The following is a 23680-nucleotide window of genomic DNA, read 5'->3' as shown; positions in this document are numbered from 1 at the left end:
TTATTTTCTCCATGACAGATCTATTCTATGTGAATGAAACAGTACTTTGGAAAAGTTGTGAGGCAAAACAAGTGAATTAAAAAAAAAGTCCACAGTAGTATCATAATTAGAAGAAAAAAAGCCTCAAATGTCTGTTCTGCAAGCTTAGACTTCTCCCTCTACCATGTCATGCAATCTGCCTTTCTAATTCCCCAAAGTCCTTCAGGCCAATTTTCTGCTATGCTGGCAATATCCTTCCAAGGAATTGCTTATGTTAATATGGCTGATAAAACACCCTCAGCAATTAAGCAATTAATGCCTACGGAATTTATGGGCATGTTGTTTGTGTCTGTAAATATTAGCATTTTTCATGCCTCCCTGGACAGAAAACTGATGGTCTGAGCAAAAAAAAAAAAAAAATTAAGAAAACTTTTTAATACAGCAAGTTTTTTTATTTTTTTAAGGATTGAGTATCAGAGTGCATCAGTATCTGCTCACAGTCGCATGTGTGATAGTCAGAGAGGAGTCAGATGGAGATTTGTGATGAGGGATGAAATGATGAAAGACAGGTGGATGGGAAAAGATTGGGGGGCTGTTCTCATCATAATACTGGCCAACATGGGCAGAGGGAGGGGCTGGGAAATGACAGTGGCTCCTAAGTGCACTTTCTGATGCTGGAAGTCCAGGAGAGACCCCTTTGAAAAAGTCGGTTTGGTCATGGCACTGTATGGAGCCATAAGAGCACAGGTAAATAACACCTGCAGCTCTCTGTCAGTCAGACTGACTCACACCTGACTGACAGGATGATGGTGATTCTAGTGATGATGATGATTCTAGTGATGATGATGATGATGATTCTTGAGTTTTATGAGGATTCTTACTTCAATTATGAAAAGAAAACTAAAACTAGTTTTCTGTTCTGTTTTATTTTCTTTTTTTTTTCCATGTTTGCCCTGGTTTGAGATCAGTTTACCCCTAGACTCAAAGCTATCACCATTTTCCACCCACCATATCAGTCTGTTATGGTTATTATTTTATTTTCTAAATTATAAAAAAACTCTCCTAGTATATTTACAAACTAGTTTGACATGATTGCTTGGATATGTAAATGTAATATGCGCAATGCAGGGAATTCTCCACAGCTAACAGCATTGTTACAACTTATATCAACGTCATTTATATTCCATAGATTTGGATGAAGTGACAATAGGGCAGAGAGGGCCTGGTGGGAGGATGGGGGAACACCCTATTCCTAGATCAACCCACTGGAACTGGACACATCTGCACTCTGCTTGTCACACATGTTGATGAGCTGTCATTTACCAGGAGGCTACGGGTGTTTGAGAAGGTGGTGGAGCTGACGCAACAACAACAACAACAACAACAACACACAAAGCCTGTGTTTCGTGGCAGCCGACCACAGGTGTTATATTTAGGGCTTGTTCATCCATTGTCATGTCCTCTTATATATTATATATTAACTTAGAGTCAAGGATGAACTCATTCAACCTCGTTTGTTCAACAGTTGGACATTCAGTGTAAAAGCTACAAGAGTGCTCAGACCTCTTCATCATCTGATTTAGGCTCAGAATTATATGTTCAGCGATGCTAAGATTCCCGCACCAGAAGCCAAATACAGATACAGAAATAAAGCAATTGTTGAGCCTGTGTCTGTGTACCAGACACAAACAGCGAGTGTGGTTGAAGTGTCAGGAGACAGAAAAGATATTTAATGACTAGATGTTGCAATGCAGTTAATAAGCTCCAGCAGCAGCCTCCTCCGTTTCTCCTTTTCACCGACTCAGTTTTCCCCGGAGGTGCTGTCAAGATGGTTAGTTTGGAATCAGCGCCAAGATTTACGTGTCAAAGTTCAGCCAGGATGAACAGAACCTGAAGGATTGGCACTCCCAGTCAACAGACTGAGCTGTTCTACTAATTTAGACGTACTGAATGTGGAATTTGGCAGATTTAAATGCTGTTATCGCAGCGAAGAACACTCTGAAGATCACAGGCCATGTTTGCTGTCTGCTCCAAACTGCCAAAAGTAGCATTAAAACTCAGAGTTTCTACAACAATTCCTACAACAGTTATAGGCTGAGATGACCTCAGTCAGAGCAAAAGACCAGGAGACATGCTCTGTGGTCAGAGAAATCAGCCCTTACATTGTTGTATTTCATGGAAACTTAGCCACACCGTGAATAAACCACACAATGGACATTAGTCACACAAATAATGTGTGCCATTATATATATATATATATATATATATATATATCTTTGATTTAAAGGGTCCATGTTGGAATTTTACAGATTCCCGGATTATTCCTCAAGTCAACTGCAGGTCATTTATGCATAATTACAGAATAATAACATTGTTATTATTATTATTATTACGGTATATATATTATCAAAAGGCTGCTGGGCTGCCCTGAGGCCAGATCTGTTGAGTATAATTTAAATATATGGCACGTTCCATAAGAACTTTTGGGATCTGTAGGCAATATTTTGCTGAAATGTTTTGTGTTCTAAGATGTTAAAGAAAATCGAAGACGCCTTTTTCCCTTTTTCTCCAACGTTGTTCGATAAGCTGACCAAATTACACATTTATTGCAGTTTTAAAAAGTGGACCAGTGTACGTTTTTAAAAAAAACAAACTGAGGTTCATACTTGCTCTGGTTGAGACTGTCCACTTCATCTAACTCCCTTCCTGTTTTTCCGTTCACTGGTTAACCATCCGTCACCACATCTCTCGTCTCCACACCTGACGTCCGGGCTCTTCTCCCCCCTAAGTGACAGGCATCAGTCCACAGCCTCGGTGAACCACTCACCCCTTATGTAGAAACAGACAGGTAGGACAGATGGGTGGATGGACTCGGAGGGTGGATTTGCCTGCCCTACCTCTTACACAGTGATGTTATTGAGCTCCTGCCTACACCTGTCATCGCCACGGTAACAGATAGATCTGCTTCCATCGTCTGAGTAGATTTTTTTTTTCTCCTCATTTTTATGATCGTTTGGTGTTTTTCTCTCCTCCTCTGCTCTATTGGTGACAATGGTGTGACGTTTAAGATCAATTTAACAACATATACTGAGCACAGTTCCCGGGAGAAATTTGTAATCAAGCAGCGTATCGATCCACAGTATTATCCTGTACTACTGTGAATGCTGGTAAAAAGAATCGCATAATAAATCTTGATTATGGGCAGACATGTTCCTGTTTTTGCATCAACACCATTATAACCAGGTATTGAGTTTCTGTACGTCAGATACTTAAAAGATTTTTTCTAAGCTTTTGACAAGTTGAGTAGGCAGAAGGCTGAAAGTAACTATTGCACGGAGAGGCGTCATCATTACTCTCATATTGTCCAATGTTGAACCAGTTCAGCAGATGCTTTTGTGCTGCAGCTGAGAATTATGTTTGTGAAATTTTGGATACTTTCAATTGTATTTTATTGGACAATGAATGTATTTTGGGACTAAAGTTTTGCTTTTTTGCCTAATTTTGGAGTAACATTTTATGTTTTTTTGGTTGTTTTTTTTTTTGCAACAGGAAACTATAAACAGTTTTCTGACCAAATTGATGGTTGAAAATTGTTTGATAATAAATCCCCACAACCTTATGCTAATGCTAACCTGATGTCAATTCCTATCCAAATACAGTTCAAATTAAACATTGACTTTTATTGCTGCACTCATTTCCGTACAGATTTTTTTTTTTTTTTTTTTTGCGGTGTGCACCTAGTGTGCTGCCTTAGAACACAATGCTTTCAAAACAATACAAATTTACAAAGGTTCTCATTCTGATTGACTATTGTTTTACACAAGAGATGTGGCTGACAAGACAAGGTTGAGTTATTACAGGGTTAAATAATTAAAATTTCTCATCACACACAGGTTCAAATTTGTAATTTATAAACGTCACTAAATATTTACTCTGGAGAATTATTGTCTAAATGGAAAGTTTTAGGTTCATAATAACAGCATGTTTGTCATATTGTAAGTTCCCACTGTAAACTGCACAACACAGCAGTGAACATTTGTACTTTAGCTCTGCTGTAATGATAAGATGCCATTGTTTACTCTGTGAGGGCTTTTTCCCTGCGTTTCTCAACAGTAAGGTGTCACTTCATTAAAAAGGAGTTCCTCCACTCGGTTTGGATGCACAACACCTACAATTAACAGCACATCTAGTTAAAAGTAGGTGATAAAAAAACAAGCTCACACCTCTGATTCCTTGTTCCTGTCACCTGTGGTTAAAAAAACTCTGCTGTTCATTTCATGCTCCGACATTCAAATTTGTTTGTTAAGACGTGTCAGGAGACTGGAGACCGTCTGGCTGTTTTTTGATATTAAGACAAATAGATGGTGCTCCATCCAGCCAACGCCATCAATCTTTACAATCGGCTGCGTCTTCTGGTGCACAACACTTTCATCACACTGGCTGCTGTTTTTTCTGACTCTCAGGGCAAAAAGTATCAGCGTTGGAAAAATTTAGGTCGAGTAGAAAAAAAATGGACATGGATTGAAAATCTGACAGAATTTGAGAGATTTGGGATGATTTCTAAACAATACTTCAGAAAGGAATGCAACGGTAAGGTAATGTAACCATAGCTGCTTCACAACATCATCTGAAATTAGCAGGTTATATACCTGTGAAATTTTGAAAAACAAATTTTAAAAATCTCTAATATGCTGACCTTTCTTTAGTCAAAACCTTGGTTCAACAATCCGCCTATAGGGTTAGTTTATAGGGTTAGTTATTCACGACTCTGATTGTGTGTATTTTGCCGTTATGGAAACGCTTTGCTAAATGTTTGCTTTTCATGGTTGTGTTAGCTCAAATATATTCAAAAATGCAATAAAAGTTCCAAGACATTTTGTTTGCCATGTTTGCCATTTGTCAAGTACTTTAAAATGATTAAAATTAAACAAATCATAAGCTAAACAAAATAAAAATATAAAAATAACCATGACAATAAATAAGCGACTATGGTTTGTAAAGATAAGAATTCACTATCCAACACTAAAAAAACTAGCCAAATATTAAGGCTAAACCGTATGTTTGTCATATAAGGTAACGCTTAAATGACTCAAATTAAACTGGAACCAAATCCTGAGTGAAAAAAAAATGCGAAAAGTGGCTTTCACGAGTTTAACATCTGTAAGATTGATAGCATACTCAGCGTTTTTGTCAGACCATGATTACTGTTTAGCGACCGCTCAACAACAGTGAAAAGCACACCGCCTCATCCATCCTCATACTCATACTACACTACAAACTGGCTCTCCTCCACATCTTCTCTCATCCTGTCTTCTGACAGAGCCAGCCCAGCTGAGTCTGATGCTCTCCACAGCTGGCAGAAATGAAAACCGCCTTGTGACGACATGCTGCAGCAGCTACTAATGCCCAGGTTCAAAGAAACAAGTGAGGCTGCTGACATTTGGCAAATGATGAAAAGAAAATATATTAAACATCAAAAATTTAATCTAGATAAAAGAGTGTGTGACTTTCACAAAATGTAAAACAGAGGGCTGTTTTTAAAAGCACTGATGCTCGACCATGATGCTGTAGTCAATGGACTTAAATGTAAAGGTTTACATTTCCAGTATATAATCAATACCTTATGAAAAATACTGAGCAATTATCTCGTACTCAATACCGCAACATATTAAATCTAAAGAGCTTTAATTCTTAGAACTTCTAAATTAAAGATTAACTAAGAAAACGTGATTGGAGGATAAAAATTAAATATGAAAAAAACGCTCTGATTGAATTAACCAACATTTGATTTAAGTGATTTCCTAAAATCTAAAAATGTATTCACTTTTGCCTTTTCTTTTGTTAGGAGAGCAATACTGACATCATGATTTGGATGAGCTTTGACATCAGATGACCTCACTGACCAAGGTTTGGGATTTTGGGATTAGGGAAATTCAAAACCTGGACATTCTGCTAGGCAAAAGTACTACTGCACCACTGCTTCCCAATGGTTCACCAAAATGATCAAACACATTTTGCTAAGAAAAATGTTCATTTCCTATTGTAATACATTCTACAATGAGGCGGAGTAAAACATGGAAGTGAATGTGGGCCAGACAAACCTCTCCATCCATTCACACATGCTAGGCCACAGATATATTTCCTGTTCTTCTAACTCTTTTGTATTCACTTCACCTGCATCCCTGCTGGATTTTTTTCTGTCTGTTCAGTTGTGTGTTTGAGTTTGTACTGTATGCAGTCATTGCGTGCGTGTGTCTACTCCAGTATAGACATGTAATAACCCCTCTCCACTAGCCTCGTATCCAACAGCGTTTAGCATTTTGCCACTAATGCACTGACCTGCCAAAAACCCTGGGTAAATGGAGTTCCTGCTGCTGCAGCCAGATCACAACAAGTAGGCAGACACAGACACACACACACACACACACACACACACACAATGACAAACAAACAACATGAAGCAGAGTTCTACTCAGAGGAGACCCCACTGCACCACTTTAGCTGTTTTCACATTTACGTTGGAGAGATTTACACCACAGATGCTTTAGAGCCTTTAATTTCCATTTGTGTAATTGCATCTCTGAGGATGTGTGTGAAAAAACACACACACACACACACACACACACACAGTATAGCATATCAGGGTTTGTTTGTTCTCTTACGAGAGCCATCACAGTGAACGGTGTACAATACACACAACATTAATGCTCAACATTATTCAAACCTCGGCTGTGAGGGTAAGGCAGGAGTCAAGCTTCTTGCTGCACACACACACACACACACACACACACACATTTATATTATGTGACTGTATTTATAAAGTCAAAATAGACCACAGCAGGGATTCTCAAAGTGTGGTGCGTGAGCGAGCTGCCTCTAGGGGGTGCGCAAGACAAAAAATGTGAAGGCGTTTTTTTGTGTGTGGGAAAAAAAACGTGCAAATAAACAAACACACACACATATATATAGCTAGTTAGTTATAGTTGGTTAAATGTTTGACCACAAATGACTTACGCTCACCAGAATTAGCTAAAATAACTAATGTAAACCAAGATAAGCTACAATTTGACAATAAAGATAATTCAAATTTAGCCAAGAAATACAGACATTCTAGCCAAAAACCAATAAAATTTAACCTGGGAAACAAAACAACATGCTGCCAAAATAATACAGCTTCCACATAGTCTCAATAATTCCCATTCCTGTGTGTTACCCTGATGGTAGTAATTGATTGACTTCTGTCGAAGACTGCGCTGAACGCCGGAGATAAAAGCACGGTTGACGCTTTTTCTGATATAAAGGCTTTTTTTGTTGTTTATTCTTTGCCTTTTGTCATCCAACTTCTGTAATCTCTTTGTGAAAATTCATAATTATGAAGCACCACAACAGTGCAAACACCTGCTGATGCTCCACCGGTGTACTTTGTTGTGTCATGTGATGAAACAAAGATGTGAATAAATAATAATAAGCGTCACCTCAGTGGGAAGAAAAAAGAAGAAATGTGACACGTTCCCTCTGGATTTACCGTCTTCACCTGTCAGCTTTAACTACACAGAATAATCCAGTCACTTTTCACCTTGGAGCTCATACACAACAAAGTCTTGGGATAATTTTATTCGGCTGTAAATTTAGCATAAATCTGCCTTTTTTCTGTCGTATCTCTGCTCCCTCTTCCTTGTCACAGTGTTTTTTTGATTCTGTCGACTTTGTTTCTACGCCTTGTTGACAGATTCTCTTTATTTTGTTTGTTGTTTTCAGACCAAGTGAGGGTTTAGCCCTGCACTGACACAGCTCTTGGCTTTGGCACCAAACTGTTTGACTTCAGGCAAATAGCTTTTTTCCTCTCTCTCTCTCCCTCCCTCCCTCCCCCTCTCTCCTGTGCATCAGTGTAATCCTCAAAGATAAAACAGCCTCTTCAAACACACTGGAGTGTAGCAGTTGCTCAGGCAACAGACTATCCCATCTAATCCAACCTGTTCCCATCTCCCCAACGTCTGAACAACTGGAATATTGAGATTCTTCCCAAACTCATGTTCGCATGAGTGTTGTGAATGACGTTTTTGACAACATTTCACCGGAAAGTTGACTGACAATTACATTACTGACGTTGCCCTTTTTATCGTATAAAAAAAGTGAGCTGCTGAACACCGTCACTGTTTCCATAAGAACCACAGCAGGCAACCAAACGCTGCTTAGAAATCCTAGTAGTTCTTTGTAAACTACAGTACAGAGGGTCCTGGGCTAACATCCCAGTTCTGTTTCCATAGTGCGACGTAACTCGATTTTTGCTGTAGGTTGGGACTCACATACCTGTACATAGGTATCTGTGTCACTCACCTACACTAACACAGCAGTAGCATCTCAATCTAGGCCATAAAAACATCTGAGAAATCTGACTCACACTTGGGAGCCATAATGAAGGGCAACGTGTATTTTCATGATGTTAAAGTGGGATGGAGTATTTATTGTGAAGGATAACTTGTATATATTTACCAAAAAAAAACAGAAGCAGAAGGATGTTATATCGATTCATATATAAAAAGAATAATAACTACATGTTGGCCTCACTGTTCTCACCTGAGAATATCTAGACTGTAGGAGAGATGAGAAATTAGGCCAATGTGATTTCAGAGAAAGGAGCCTTGATCTCAACCACATAACCTCACAGAGTTTTAATGATATACAAGATTCTATTTTCTTCATGTTATTAGCCTTACTTCTTCATTCTCCCATTGTGTGACTGGATACCCTAGTATAATATACTGTATAATGATTACCTTCGTATTATTTATATTTATATAAATGATGTACGCTCAGTTTATATGGGTAAATATATATTTGATAATTTTAAGGTATTTTCATTTTTTAGATTGAAAAAGACAAAATACAGCCCTGCAGTATATGTTATTATTCTCTTCTTTGACAAAAAACTGTATGAAAACCAAAAACATTGCAGAGCATTAAAAAATAACTACAAATCAAATCAGTCAAGTCATGCACCTGTATTTTTGCTCAGTAAATAAAGTCTACATTCTTCAGAACTGCTAATGTTGTAACTCCTAATATTCTCAGCCGGTATCTGGTTCAGGGCCAGACTCATCTAAATGCACAGGACGAGGTGTTCAGGGTCAGTCAATGTTGCCTGCAGTGCTAGTTTATTCTAATGTCTAATGTCTGCATTCAGGGATGATTGGATCGGGGGACCACTGCTGGCACAGCATGTAGAACATACAAGTGGCTACACAATCCCTACATAATCTCACCTTGGGCTACGTTCAGTTAAATGGAAAAACACAGATTTTTAAATTCGCCCTCAGGCGAACAGACAAAGTCATTTATAAACATTTTGATGTCAAATTTTATTAATCCCACCGTCTCTGTAAACAGTGTCCTATTATTTTCCAATTATGCAGAGTGGCTGGCGAATTGCATTTCTTTAATTACTTCATTATATTTCCTGGCCATGTATAATGAACACACCCTGGAGGATCATCTCTGTTGTTCACGTGTTAATTTAGACATCCTGTTTACTCAAACCAGGTAAAGTGCTGGAACCGATCAAGGTACAGTATAGACATGTTACAGGAAATGCACACATAGCTAGAAAAAGGTTACACTTCAAAGTATGACTATACTATACTATACTGAAAACAAAAGCACTACCAAACATAAGGAGTCCTGATGTGAAAGGAAAAGGTCAAAAAACTTTTTTTAAGTCTGTTGTTTTCAGTTGGGAAAGTGCTTCATATATAACCTCAACCAACCAGCAGAACAGACTGGAGATCCTGGGACTGAGAGAGGATGGAAATAAAGCCTCACCCACCCAATCATTAAGTTCAATGGATGTTTTAAAACAGTGGTTTTGTACCAAGGATGTGGCCGTTTCCAGTGCCGTGGACCAGTAAATCAGTGGAGGAGAAGTACTTTTATCAGTAAATCAGTAAATAAAACATCTTTTAAAATGTATTCTGCTTTTATCAGAGTAGTAGTAGTAGGGAATGATGTATTACAGCAAAAATTCCAATATTACATTTAAATGAAGTAAATTATTGTTTCACTACGACCTATTAACAAATGACCCACAGACCAGTCACTATTTTACAGCAATTTTTAAAGTATATATTTGTATATATGTTGGGCCAACTTAAACTAGGAATCTCACACTCCTCAAAAAGCTAGTGCACCTTCATCAGAAAACACATGGCTTTTCTATTCTGCCTCCTCTTTGCACACACCAGATCTTTGCAGTGATTCATCCCACAATGGGGAAATTTACAGCATGTGTCTTTGCAACTGAAACACGCTGCCACACAGGCGCCATATAGGGATATGTGGCTTCTCTGGGAATTGGACCTATGATAAGCCTAAACACAAGTCTATAGAACACTGACCATAAACTGCTGGCTCTCAAACTGCCTAGTTCAGTCCACGTCTGAATTCCAAAATAAATAAAAATGCAATTATCATTTCATTTTATCTGAGTGTGCGGCCACCAAGGTGTCTGTCCAGAAGAAAATGGGTCCTCCAACAAATATACAGTTGTTGGTGACCCGTGCTTTAGGAATTAGTCTTCACACAAAATTCTGCCACGTTTCATACATTTTAAAAGGTCTATAAAATGGTGTCCTTCAATAACTTTTCTTAGTGCCTCATGATAAATCAAATACTTACACAATCACTGCAACCAGAACAATAAAATAATTCACACCTAAAACAAGAAACAGAGACAAAAACAAGCCACACCTGGACATCTTTTCTGACAAATAATTTTGAATGTTGTATTTTCCAACAAAAAAGAACTGTTCTCTACAACCATCACATATAAACACCTTTAACGACACAGTAAACAGAACACAATTAACAACGTACTCAAATACGTGACACAGACTCTGAGCTCTTCCACCCGTCTTTAACAGGTGTTGCTGATGTTGATACGTTATTTAATTTATCATCTGTATTTAGTCATATATATTTTAAGGTTGCTTGTGTTTTTACCGGAGCAGCAACCTCACCTTCAGAAGACGTGTGTGTGTGCTCACCAAAACAGCCAATAGGAGGCAGGGTCATTCGATTCCAGGGCTGTAAACATAGGTTGTAGATGATGGGATGTAGCTGTATCTCTCAGATCACTTCATTTACATTATGCTGAAAGGTGGTGGTTGGATTACTTATCAATAATGCAAAAATATGTCTTGCTTTAAGTGGGCAAAGGCAGGGAAAGTACGGCAACGGCACGGAAACATGATGAGGTTTCATTTAAAATTAATGAAGGCTTGATTATGTGATGGATTATGCAATAGCAGATTATACCCTCACTCAGATGTGTGGCTGCCTGCAGTAACAGCTGAGTGTGATGCAAAAACATTAAAAATGTACACTAGGGAAAAAATAACTAGCAAAAACCTACAGCCCGTCAGTCGAACGGTTTTAAGACATATTTTGAAACCATATTTAATTTGAAACATGTAAAGATGTGCACAGAGCTTCAACAGCTTTGGGACTTCAAATGTTATATCATTGCCCAGCATTGGTTGGTTTTGATCAGGTTATTTAACCATTAAATTGAACAATTGAACAACCAAATTAAACTCAAATTAAAACTTGTTACAATTATTTAGGATTTGCGACATTTTTTTAATCTAGTTCCTCAGGGTTTTTTGGGTTTTTTTTATATGACTGGTTTTCAGTCTTCAGCTGATGTAAAGAGACAGATTGTGACCTACTGACTGAGTTTTACAAAGATGGAATTCTCTGATGGAAACATTGTTTGCATGTTTTGTGACTTAAACAAACACTAAACATTTGTTGCCTGAAAATAATCAAAATGAACACATTAAAGTTCCGACGCAAATCGTAACAATAGTTAATTCCTATTTTCTTATAATTCCATATTTCTTATTTTGATTTTTTAATGCAGCCCCAGCAATGTCACCTACGGGCCAATTAGTGACCGCTGTAATAAATGGATTTATTAATTATTCTACTGTTATTGCATTTCTAGTCTGCATTTATTGCTCTTTACCAGTGAAATGAGACTAAAGTTAAGGTAATCTAATTCCTGACAATAACAGCAGTCGATAGTTCAGCCACTGAGCACAGTCATTGTGAAGCTACAAAAACCATACAGTGGTTGGTCCCAAATCGTTTGAACCTTTTTAATTAGGGACAAATTAGTAAAATCAATAAATCAACAGTTTGTCCACTGTCAGTAACTAATGTCTAAATTAAATAATGACTATGCTTTTTTGTCAGAATCTTTAGACGAAACTGTCCTGCCGTATTTCCCATCATGCACCACCATGTAAATAAATATGAAATCTTCTCTTTAACTTTGTACGTGAAGGTTTATTGTGCCGTGAGCATCACAATGTTGCAGTTCTTTATATTGTGCTGTGTTGCAGTAATTTGAACTAAAATTTGTGTTGCACAGTGTGGCAGCGTGTTTTTTTATGTTTTCCTTTCAGCCCTGGTAACAGGTGGACAGACTCCTTCAGTGCAGGAGGCCTCATGCATTACAAAGGGGAGGAAAGCACAGAAGCTTTGATGGAGAATTGGTAGCTCTTCCTGCTGCCTCTCTAAAAAACCCTAATGACACCTGCTTCCAAGCCCATTTCGGGGGGACATCAAAGGATCAACTCGTCTAAGTGGCTCCTGCCACAGTGTGAGGGAACATGCTGAAGCCCGCATTCAGAAACTCCTATCATTACTATTGATGTACGAAGAGGATGTTTTTTACCTTTTTCTTTCTTTTCTTCCTATGTATGCCGTCAAGACCATCGCATGTGAAACGGCTCATGCAACAAGTGATGTCTAAAACGCGAATCAATGGCGACATCCAATGGACAAAAGAGGTACCTCAGTGGAAAAAGTAATTTAAAGCATCTACTTTAGGAAAACAAAACGCTAATGAGAGCAACACGGTGGAGGAGTGTTAAATGCACTTGCCTTACAACAAGAAATCCTTCAGTATGGTCTTTACTGGAAAGTACATTTTATTCCTCATGCGGCCCGTGGTGAAATGGTAAATAGAATAGACAACACACTGGACTAGACTAGAACAGAGAGTCTCTGTCATCAGTGTACTGGACTGTACAACAAAATTAAGGAAAGTAAACTTGTTTTTCTGCACAGATGGATTATAAGATTACTGTGCTGCACTTTATGTTCAAAAATGGAAATAAACATGGAAATGGAAATGTGCCTGTGTGAACGATGTAATATTTAGAACAAATGTGATCTTCCCCCATATTTTCCATATTATAATTTAAGGTTACAGCAGCTACGGTAGAAGAAGTCAGTCAAAATCCAGATGTCCAAAGGTTTTCGTCCAAGTCCAGAAATAAATACATGTTTTTAGCAGAGTCTGCCAAGGATTTGTGACAGGAACATCTGACTTGATTCAAGACAAACAACAATGCAAACAATGACTTTCTTGATGCAGAGGATGCTGCAGCAAAAGGACCAAAGAGATATTGTATACCTGTTGCTAAGCAACTCACTTGGACTTTTATTTGTGCAGGAGCAGAAGCGGGATTTTCACTCAAGGTTGCAGCACTTTGTGACGATTCCTCTGCAGCACTTGGAAGCATGACACATTTTTACAGTCGTCACATGTTTGGTTTCTCTTGATATTTGTCTACTTAAAACATTACTTTTATTTCATGTATAGAGACAAATGCCCAATATTAATTATAAATTCATTAATTTTTTGTATTTAAAATAAAATTGTTATCATTATGATACTATAATGTTCATTTCCGCTTTGGAAAACAACCAGCAGACCTGGACATGAAAAAACTGGACTACTGAGTGGACCTGAATATAAGCTAAATTTAAAAAGAAAAAAATAATTGTACAAATGTAGTGATCTGCTCCAGGTCCAAAGCTAACATTAGCTCCAGGGCTAACTCACTAACTAATTTTGTGCTTGTCCACAGCAGAGGTAAACAGAAACAGGGAAGTTAGGGCCTCTATAATCAGCCACACCGAGCACAACAGAACATAAACAGTGTTTTAACAACTCACTCTTCAACATAACAGGGCTCAAACTGCTCTCAACTGTTGCTACCGTTTTCTCTCACTCGCCTCACGCACATATACGCCCATAAAAATCCATAAATTAGCTGCATGTTTAAGTCGCAGAGTTCAGTGTGTGAAAAAATATAGTCCGGAAATTACGGTAGTTGGCAAGCAAATAAATACGTTGTCAGGCAGAGATATAGGCAGACAGCGACTTTGTTTACATTTACCAGTTTTACACCATACATTAAATTGTGCTACATTTGCTTTTTTGTTTGTGTTGATTTTTTTGTGAATGTTTTGCCATTCATTACAGCTGTCAAGCATAAGTCAGACGTGTCAGACGTCAACGTGAAGCATACAAGTTCCAACTTATGGAGTTGAGGACCACCTGTAGTGCATGATCTTGAAAGATAAGCTACAGAAAGTTCAGTTGGTGATTAAACAATCATTCTGTTGTCATCTGACACTGCTGCATTAAAGAGACTCGGGGTTAGGTCAATCTTTTCTCGTTCTGATTTTCTTCTCTCAATGGAGACTAAATCTATGTCCTGGTTTCTACAGACTTATTGTTTCATCATTGTTTTATTAACTACCTCTCAGTTTAGAGTGAGAGATTGATTTCAGGCCAGTCACTAATAAAGGAGTAGACAGAACTGTGTCCACCAGACGCTTTCAGACGCAGTTATAGATAGAACACTGAGAGAGGGAGTCTTGAGGAGGAAAATGCGACCTATAATAAAGAAACTCAAGAGAGAGAGAGGGAAAGAAAAAAACTTGAATCCAACGGGGATTTTCAAATGCAGGAAACAATATTTCAGAGGAATCTCAAGTGTCTGTCTGGGTCTCTTGTGTCGAGTATGAATACATTTGATGTATTATTTTGCCGACTGGATGAGTCAGATGAGCCCAGCAGCAGGGCAGTGGTTAAGACCCCCTCCTTGTTAAAACCATTTTTTACCCCTGCTGTCGGGGGAATTGAATCCCTCAGATATTGTTTCTTGTCAGAGCAGCTTGTTGAACTGCTCTCGGTGTCGTCTAAGGAATCTGCGCCGCTCATCTGTCTGTTCTGAAAAACTTTAACGTTCTCTCTGTGGCAGACACCAAGTCCACTTGTACTGTGATTTCACATTCCATGCAGTGATGTGATATCTGTATTTTAAAGATGTAAAACTGCAAGTCTCGATTTATATTAGGTGAGCATTTGTTTAACCATCATCACAGGCTTTTCCTACTTATCCTGTTTAGGGCCAGAGGAAAAGGTGGAGCTAATTCTTAATGACATAATGGCTAAATGATGGACATTAAGAGAAGAACAAACTTCCTTAAGATTGTGTTCATATTCAATAGGCATGTGAGCTCTATTATTCACAAGCTGTGCTATTATTAAATATGGGACCACCACTAAATGTTCATGTAGTGATCAGAGAATTTAATATTAGTGTTTTAATAATCTGATGTACATACAGTAAGTAAAAACATTTAATGGATTGGCACATGCCAGAGTCAAATTCTGCAAATGTCTAACTTATGTGTGGCAGTTTTGGTTTTTTTTTACTCTTCCATAGAGGAAATTTTGTTGCAGTCTGTTCAAATCCAATGTTTCCTGCAGAGAGCATTCTCAACGCTATACTTGAATGACTGTTACTCCTGTTTGGCCCCCAAATTTGACTGTGTTTTCATTTTGGGCTTGTTGAGTGATTGGGTTAGACACCCCTGTCTATGCTGTTGATAACCCCCAGCTCCCGCTCATCATGATTGTACATCCTTATCACTATGGTACTGACAGAGAGTGATGCAACCATCAAGAGTCTTCTGAAAGTATGGCATTTACATCATGTTTATCTGACAGGGAGTATGTAGGTCGGCATATGAAGAGCACCGAGAGATAAGACGGACAAGACTGTTATTGAATATGAAGAAGCAGAGTGAAAAGCACTGCAGTATAACAAATCTGGTGTATGAGGTATACATTTTATGACTCCCTGGACCAGCTAAAACTCTAACAGCAGGTCAAGATGCAAAAAAATATAATAATTTATATAAACTTTAATTTACTAGATTGTCCAAATAACCTAATCAACAATGTGAAAGTAATGTCAGAAGGAAATGAGCATAAGAAAGAGCATTAATCAAACCATGATTTGGATCTTTGATCACTCTCTTCAGTTGTTCTGGATATGTGTATGTATGTCTTAACCAAACCCATTGGACATTAGCTTAGCATGTATTTAATTCTTAGTGTCTTTTTTGTTTAAACTAGAAACAACAACATGTGGAACAAAATTTGGCATAAACGCCAAGAGACGACTTTAAACAACTACAAAAAGAAAAGTAAAAGGCTCAGAAAAACAGAGTGTGGTATCGAATGAACACTTGTATTAGTTATTAATGCAATTACAACCTCAAGGCACTGCCTCCATCTGCTGGCTGCTGCTCGACACGACACGTGTAATGTAATAAAATAAATTTCTACAAACCGCCAAACCAGAGCTCTGGAGTCCAACTCTCATACGTAACTACCAACATGATTTTATTATTCAAACATATTATATTGTCACTAATGTCTCTAGGGTGTTTGGACCGAGTACTGTGATCTGTGGTGAGCCCAAAACGGCAGCAGCTGGAAGTGATTCTTCTGCAACGTGCTTTTAGTCAATGCGTATTTATATGTGACCAGCAGAGATCGCAATTCTACCTCTTTTAAATTAAGTATTTTTTCAGTCTGTCTCTCCACTCTCCACACACATTTTTGTCTAAAAAACAATAGACACTTATATAAAAGAAAAAAAAAACTGTATACTCCTATGAAGCACACAACACAATGCACAGAACACAACAGTCTTGTGAACATAGGGAGGGGAAGTTACACCAATAGAAAAATGTCAGTTTGTAATCAGCCCATAATTTGAGGTCAGCTCTTTCTGGACAAATATAATTAGAAATCAATTTTTTTTTTCATGTCCTGCTTATACCACCCTAATGTTAAAAATGCCTAAACCCGCAGCAAAGCTGCAGCGCTGACGATGCCACGTGAGTGGGGTTGTATACTTTTTAGAGAATCATTGAAGTGGTTTAACTTGTGGTTAGACGCCCATCCGCATTATGTTTGACAATCAAGTTGCACTGGGCAAAACAGAGTAAAACTTTAATGTGAAAATAGAGATGCCCTAATTTTAAAAAGCATTTTAAAAGTACAACTTTGATTAAAAAATAAATTAAAATGTGCCATGTCACTGTCTCAAACCTGCAGTTTCTACTTTATTGGCCACATGTGGGGATAAGTCACAGGCCTGTGCTGCATGTTGAAACTCCTCTGACCTTGGTTGGATCAACTTAATAATATGCCCTGATCCCTGCTATTGATGTGGCATCATAGGAAGTGCCCAGGTTGCAAGTGCCAAGACCTGGGCTCTCATTAAGAACACAGTGTGCCAAAACATTAGCTAAGAAGCAGCATGTGGAAGTAGTTAAGCTGTGTTAGAGATAGACTCCTCAAAAATCAACTGACCCTGCAGGAGGAGAGCAATTACAGCAAAAAAGAAAATGTAGTAGTGAAAGTAGTGCATGAAGACATTAACATGTCCTGAAATAATGCAAGAATGCAGACCAATGTTAAAACATTTAGGCTTTCCACGGGAAATTATTTAGTTTTCACTGCCCATCACATGTAAATTCAATAAAATGACAAAATGGTTACATTTCAATTGATCAGGAAAATTCATTTGGTTAGTGCTATGGCTTATGCTGCTACAGTCTGACAATGTGACAGAAAACAGATCACTGTTATAATTCTTTAATTTCCTTTCTTCTTTTTGCAAGTTAGCAGGATGTTCTTAAGATTAATTATTTTTAGCAGGTCACAGTAATGTAACTCACAGGATTCAGACATGGAGGTAAAGGAGAAGCACATAGAAGAAGAAGCAAAGTTAGCTCTGCTAAACAACAGTACAAGCACACTATTGACCTCCTTCATCCTAGCGCAACACTAATTTGATACATTCTTGCCCAGTGCTAGCACCCTGCATGCTGGAATTCAGGGCTTTCAAAGACGTATTTCCTGAAAACCGGGAACCTAAACTTAGTCTACGATTTTTCAGGGTTATGTCGCCATCTCCAATAAATTTACTTAAAAGGTTTTGTTCCATCACACCAATGTAGGGGGCACGTGGAGCAGACCAATGTCACAACGCAGAAGATGGCTTTGTTTACATTTGCTAGTTTACATCATACATTGAATTGTGCTACATTCACTGTCTTTCATTTGTTTGTTTTTTTGGGAACTGTTTGCCCTTTATTTTTTAATTATGTCATTACCACTGTGTTAGCATAGGTGAGTGACATAGGTATTTATGTATACTATGCAAGTTCCACGTTACGGCAAAAATTGAGTTACATTGTCCCGAAGGAGCAGAATTGCAATGTAAGTCAAAGACTCCTGTATTGTAATTTGATAGAACACCGCATACATGCAAAAAAGTAAAATAGATTTATTCAAAATTATTAATTAATTAATTAAAAATGTATTAAATGTAACCTATTTCACAGAGGACTAAGAATGATTTGTTAGATTAGGATTTGAAAGATTACTACAGCCCATTTTCAATTAAAATCAGAAGACAGATCTGTTCTACAATGTTTTTTCTCAGTTAAATCAATAACCCAGGGATTTTCAAACACCAAATTCAGATCCATTTATTTATTTTTATTTTATTTTAGGGATGTTACAGGGAACTACAGTAAACGTTTAGGTGAGACTGCATGAAACTAAAGCCACAAGTTTAGTTTTTATCATTCACACCTAAAGTCTGCCTTTCAGTTCACTACCTGTATCAAAGTGTCTCAGTGTTTTCTCCAACCCCTTCTCTCTCCCTTAACCTCTAAAGCTTTTAAGGTAATTAAAGGCTTTTCCCCAAATTTTCAAAAGCACTTAAATATACTCTAAACTTGTGTTCTTGTACTTGCAGAGGAGACGAATTCAGCTTCTGAAAAGTCTCACTGTTTCCCTTCCCTTTTAGTCTCTCAGCCAAGCTAAGCTAAATAAATAGTTGCTGGCTCTGGTTTTTAGATATAACAGACACGACACAACTCTAAACCCTTAGATCAGAGTTTCTCATGAGCGAAGACAGAATTTACAACATTTCCTAAAGGTACAGCAGGCGAGTCTCTGCATCTACGAGTACATGATGTATTCCATAAAAAGTAATAAATCATCTCAGTGTTGCCTCTGAACTCAAGCCAAATTGAATGGAGGCTATAGAATGTAAAAGAATACAATCTACATCTCATACTAATCCCACATATAGTACCATTTCCCCAGCTTTAGTACTAAAGAGACAGTACAAAGCCTTCTATAAAAGAGTAGAGTATAAAGAGTTTAAAAAAAAGAGTACATCAAAAAGATCAGACTTTGTCACAGAAGAAAAAAAGAGACAAACAGACCATTGTGTGAATTCATCAGCAACTCCAGCGGAAAGAGTTAAGATCAAATGGATCTCAGTCTATCGTTTACAGCGCCCACAAATGGTCAACAAATGGTTGGAATTGCACCTCGGCACTTCAACCTCAACAGAATGCCCAGTTGTCAAGTGAGAGGTGGCAATTTCTAAAAAAAAAAAACAGGAGATGACATCATGGATGGTGGGGGCATTGTGTTGAATTTCAGACATATTAGGGATGTTTTGGCAACTTTTGAAACATGCTACACAATTAATACCTCTCCTCAATGTGTACAGCATCTGCAAGTTATTAACACTCGAGTTTACAAAGCCATCCAAAACATTAAGTCCATTTTTGATACAACAGCTGCATCCACACACATGTAAAGAATAAAGTTTTCAAATTCTTTCTAATCCTGAGGTAAACAATAGCTAAAGGATGAAAGAATGCAAAGAGGTCAGATGGCACTGCTGGAATAATAGTGTCAATGCCAATTTTTTGGGGAGGCCAATTGTTTTTTTGGTTTTTCCAGATAATCCTTTTGTAAAACATTAAAAATGTGTTTAAATAAATAAGTAAACTCTGGGCTGTATCTAAGTCTGTTCTGTTGTGTCATATACTTGCCATCATAGCCATGCTTTCTGAGCAGTGTGTTAGTCTATAGGATGACAACGATTTCAGACCTTCAAACTGCCAAAATGCCATTAAAATATCAAATAAAAGATGGAACTGTATCAGCTTTTCATTCCAACACCACAGAACCCAGACCTCAAAATCAAAATCTGTTTTGGAATCTCAACAGAAAGCAGAAAGAGATGCAACATGTTTGGAAAACAGTTCTAAGAAAAGTACTTAGGGGGCTAAAGTGGATCAAGGATACGTTCAGCTACCTGCCACCAGAAAGCTCCAGGTTCTATGGTACTTAATCCACAAATCCTAGGTTGGGCTGCATCAGGAAAGGCATTGGGTGTAAAATCTCTGTCAATATTATTACTGCTGACCTCAGATGAAGGTACAAGTCAAAAGTTATTCTTCTTCTACATTAATATGAAAACTAAATGTTCTGTTAAAATGTACTATATATGTATATTGGTAAAACAATTTAACTTGAATATAAGTATAGACCTGTGTATAATTTTGGAAACTCATGTATGTAAAATACATGTTAAGAAATGAGCATATGTACATGTAAGTACATGTTTTTCTTACACATAGGACTGTATTTGAACATGGTGACCACATGTGTAGCAGGGCCCCTTGTATGATACATGGGTTCATGTGATGAATCTCTGGGTTTGATTGATCTTAGATTAGTGGCTTCTATGCATTTCTGAAGGCATATATAGTCATTATAAACACACACACACAAACCCACTGAACATTTACTCACATGCAAGCTCATTCGTGTCATGAGGTTTTTGACAGTGGTTGTGATTCTTGCCCAGGGTCAAAAAGGTGACAGTTATTATTTCATACTTCTATAGTTTTGAAACACTTTAAGGCTGTAAATGTAATTATACACAGTACAGTATACAGCAGCTAAACTACTTTAGAATACATAGGATGTTTTATACAAAACAAAACAATTGTTGCAGTGTATTACAGACTACAGACGTACAAAAGGCTTGTACTTAAAGTTTTACTAAGACTAGAAAAATTACTCATTTTCATGTCCCTGCGGTACAAGATGCTTCAGAGCTCTATTATTGTCTTCCAAATTGGACATGGGATGTACCCTCAATAGGCGAGTCAACCCAGCCCATCCCATCATGCCACAAACAGAAAAACATCTGAGATCAAAGCATGGTAATGAAGTCAAACCACCAACTGTAGGTCTTTCAGCACGTGCTAGGTGGAAAAACTGCAAATGTTTACTTTCCTCATGATCAGACAGACATACCTACTTTGACAGATTTCTTCCAGCTTAAAAATAATTTAGGCGCCATCAGGGCTGATAAATGAAGGAAATACATTAATAGGCTATTTTCTTCTATTTGGGTCTTTTATCCTCTAGTACAATTAATCTAACATTTCTACTAATTCACTAAGATAATTAGCCTCCTAACAAATGTTACAGGGTAAGGCCAAAGATTATACTGTTGAATAAAACCAAGTTTTTTTTTTTGTTTTTTTTCTGCTTTTGGTCTCATTTTTAGACCTAGTCTTTTATTGCCTTCAGCATGTGACATCCTATGCAGATATTACATTTTATACAGAGGATACAATGAGTTAATTGCTTAATTAATTTAATGCTCAAATAAAATTTAATTGATTGAATTTGGTATTATCATAATTGTTAGTGGTATCTACTACACAATCATGGTAAGGTTTCACCTACATCAACATGTAAGTGAAATGTTAAACCTTCCTTCTCTAGAATTTAAAAGTACTGCTTGAATCTGTCAACATTCAATATTCCAACTCATGGCTTAGTCATGTAAAATGTCTTAGTATGGTACTGGTGCTGTGGTAGATTAAACTATGAAGTCTAACTAGTACATTTTAAAAATAAACTCAAATAGGTTTACAAAAGGATGCCACTTATTATCACTCTAAACATGATAAATGCAAAGAAACTCAATAATTGTCAGTTCACCCTAAAACATCAGAGCACGTCTGAAATCGGTTAAGCGTTTCCAAGAAGCCTAACAGGCACCACGTTACTGGTCTAATGACGGGCACGTGGATAATTACAGCACTCTTTATTATGGCAGCGTGAAGTCTAACATGCTGACTCAGTTTGTGCCACGTCCTAAATCTCTGAAGCCTATACCTGCCCCATGAGTATGCAGTTTGTACTTTACTTACTAAAGGATTTAATGGCTTTTCACGTAACATATTTAAATATTCCTTTAAAAATCCTTAATTACAGAATTGTTTGATAAAGGTCAATACAATGTTCCCTCTTACCATTTGGTTTGGTCTTCAACAGACTCCAACATAAAATGTCAAATAATATATGGACTTATTTAATTGTAATTTTGTGATTATTTCTTATTGACCCAGGTAGGTAAAATGCATTTTAGAATATAAACAGCAGAATGTGGATTTCTAATTCAACCTCTCGACATTTATGTAAAATATCCTAGACATGACATAATACATACAATATTTGGGAATCCATAAAGTTCACTATTTAACATCAAAAACAGTACACTGTATTTGAGATAAAGCAAAACCGGTCAAAAATAATACAAAAATAAACCTACCTGAATTAACAAGCCCAGGTTCACCAAACAGAACAATGCTTCACTGGCAGCTCTCATATCATTCTGACCAGACCAGGTGTCTCCACCTGCAGGGCATAACAAATTAACCAAATCACTCACAACCAGCAGATAAGCACAGGTCAACCAAACAGCTGCTGATTAATGTTTGACTAATAACAAAAACAGAATTCATAAGAATGCATAAATTGCAGCGGTTACTTTGACTCAAGTGTAATCATTTTTGGCAGTATAAATATAAATTAAGTTGAGTACATTAAATTGAGTACATTAATTGAGTCACTGGATTAATTTTACTCTCATTCTGTCTTTAGCTGAGAAATACAAAAAATGTAATCTTAAATAGATCATTAACTTTTTATGTGAGGCTTGTTTCCCTCTGTAGTGTTAGGGGACATATTTACATTATTTAAGGTAAAATTGCACCAAATGTAATTTATTACCAAAACTAACTTTGTTGTTCTAATATTAAAGCCAAATGGTGTTTTGTAAAACACAAGCATTTAGAGGTTTAGGTATAATTTTGTAATATTTACTTACACTTCTTTATCCAGCTCTAAATTCACCCTCTTGTATCCTTCGAGTTAGCTGTATCAGGGATTGGCTTTCACACACCATATACGTGGATATATGTAGAATGTTAAGTCATTTTTCTAGTAAACAGGCTAAGCTAACCGTGCTAACATCCGAGTTTTGTGAATCGCATATGAATGACTGAGGGAATTCTTTTTTTAAATGATTTGGTATGTTGTTTTCTAGGGGTGAATACAATCATTTGAAGTCCTTTGTGTCATCTTGCATTTTCAATTTTTATGTTCTGTATGGCTAAAGGTTGTGCTATATATGTCCAGATAAAATTAATGTTGACAAAAAGTCACCGTTTTACCTTCTAGTTCTGTCTTTTATGATTTCTATTTAGACCATTTCCCCCCGGGTTTACTCAAAACCACAATAGACACGTGTTGTCAATACATTTGGTCGTAACTCACTTATTTTAACTTAAATTACATAGCGTC

The 23680-nt window shown here is 37.3% G+C and overlaps 1 long non-coding RNA gene across 1 annotated transcript in view; it reads right to left on the bottom strand.

The window, feature by feature from the left end:
• Positions 1 to 23674, bottom strand: part of LOC107989127 (uncharacterized) — a 50601-nt gene extending 26927 nt beyond the window's left edge. The window contains exons 1-2 of the long non-coding RNA XR_001760626.2: positions 23205 to 23674; positions 22647 to 22732 (exon numbers count right to left, since the gene is read on the bottom strand). This is a non-coding gene — a long non-coding RNA (uncharacterized LOC107989127). The remainder of the gene's footprint in view (positions 1 to 22646; positions 22733 to 23204) is intronic.
• Positions 23675 to 23680: the final 6 nt, after the last annotated feature.

The sequence above is a fragment of the Cynoglossus semilaevis genome, chromosome 10 (genome assembly GCF_000523025.1).
Source record: "Cynoglossus semilaevis isolate Cse_v1.0 chromosome 10, Cse_v1.0, whole genome shotgun sequence".
NCBI classification, from domain to species: domain Eukaryota; kingdom Metazoa; phylum Chordata; class Actinopteri; order Pleuronectiformes; family Cynoglossidae; genus Cynoglossus; species Cynoglossus semilaevis.
This window is presented reverse-complemented; position numbering and strand designations above follow the sequence as displayed.